The 1,446-nt window shown below is 38.0% G+C and overlaps 1 pseudogene; it reads right to left on the bottom strand.

The window, feature by feature from the left end:
* Positions 1–373: 373 nt before the first annotated feature.
* Positions 374–1,202, bottom strand: LOC121029248 (mediator of RNA polymerase II transcription subunit 7-like; annotated as a pseudogene).
* Between the last annotated feature and the right edge of the window lie 244 nt (positions 1,203–1,446).

Below are 1,446 nucleotides of genomic sequence, written 5' to 3'. Positions count from 1 at the left end.
TCTTAAAGCAAATGACAAATCTACTTTTCAAGGATGGAATCTTGCTGTTACTGAGAATATCTTCAATGTTATACTTCAACTCCAAAAACAGAAATGTTCCATACAATAGCAGCAAATACTGTGGTTTTTAAGGTGATTGCACTAATGCAGGTGCACTCATTTGCTTATGCTTGCCACAAAATGAAATTACTGCCTGAGACATCTCGTGATTCAAAAAGTTGGAGACTCAAGCCATTTACATGACTTCTGGTGATAACCCTTTTAAGGCTGTCCAAAAGCAAATTAACTGATATATGATGCTATTTACTGAAAGAGAAAAGAAAAGCAAGAAGAAAAAGAAACATCCTTCACTGTCTTTCATTCATTGCATCAATTATGTACACAAAGCAGCATCTTTATCATTTGGTCTCTCCAGACAAAATACATTTTCTCTCTGTAGTTCATTCTGACCACTTCAAATGTTGCTATCATCAACATCTCTTGCTTCTCTCTATATCTCACATATCTGCTTCTGAATGGGACAAATCATCAGGCAAAGAAGCCAACCAACTGTGTCATCTCAATGACTCATTGTAGATGCTTTTGAAACATCTTAACTCTATCAAGGCATTAGCATTTCTTCACCTTCTTTGTAATTCTCAAGGTCTCTCTTGATGGAGTCCTATGCATTAGTACAAAAAGCAGCTTAAGATCTTCTAGCTTTCTCTTCTCATTTTATATTCCCAGGACTCCATATCAAAATATCTAAGAGGTCTGGGGCACCTGGGTGACTTAGTTAAGTGTCCTTCTCTTGATCTCAGCTCAGGTCTTGATCTCAGGATTGGTCCTGATTTCCAAGCCTCATGTTGGGCTCTGTGCTGGGCATGAAGCCTACTCAAAAATTACATAAATAAATAAATAAATAAATAAATAAATAAAGTCTATGAAGTCTAAGAAATTAATAAGGATAGACATATTGAGTTTTCTCAGCTTAGTCTTGTGACCAAACTGTATAGGATGAAGCTGTTTATTGTCCTAACTTTCTGCAGGGCAGATGATAAGATCATCACATTGGAACTGGTTGCTTAACATCTTCCAACTATTTTTTTTATTGTAAGTATAGGCCTGACTCTTAGGCCTTCCTGAATATTTTCATCTGTACACTCCTTGATGTACTGCCTCAGAGGGAGTGGAGGGACACTCACTGGCTCTGGTTCACCCATTGTGGAACAACCTAAACCCCAGCTCTCTGTTTACACTGGTAGGGGCCTTGGCCTCCCTGCCAACATCTGACTCTGGCCTCCTCCTCCAAAAAGAAGCGACTGGTGCTTTTTAAAAATTCCTTTCTTTTACTCACATTCCACTGGTGCTTTTTAAAAATTCCTTTCTTTTACTCACATTCCACCTCTAGTCTATCAGTAAATCATGTTGGCTTTCCCTGCAAAATCATTCTCAGTTTAATCCATT

The sequence above is a fragment of the Herpailurus yagouaroundi genome, unplaced genomic scaffold, assembly GCF_014898765.1.
Source record: "Herpailurus yagouaroundi ecotype Mexico unplaced genomic scaffold, PumYag 139, whole genome shotgun sequence".
Classification (NCBI taxonomy): domain Eukaryota; kingdom Metazoa; phylum Chordata; class Mammalia; order Carnivora; family Felidae; genus Herpailurus; species Herpailurus yagouaroundi.
The sequence above is the reverse complement of the archived record's forward strand: the minus strand, read 5'-3'. Positions and strand labels throughout refer to the sequence as shown.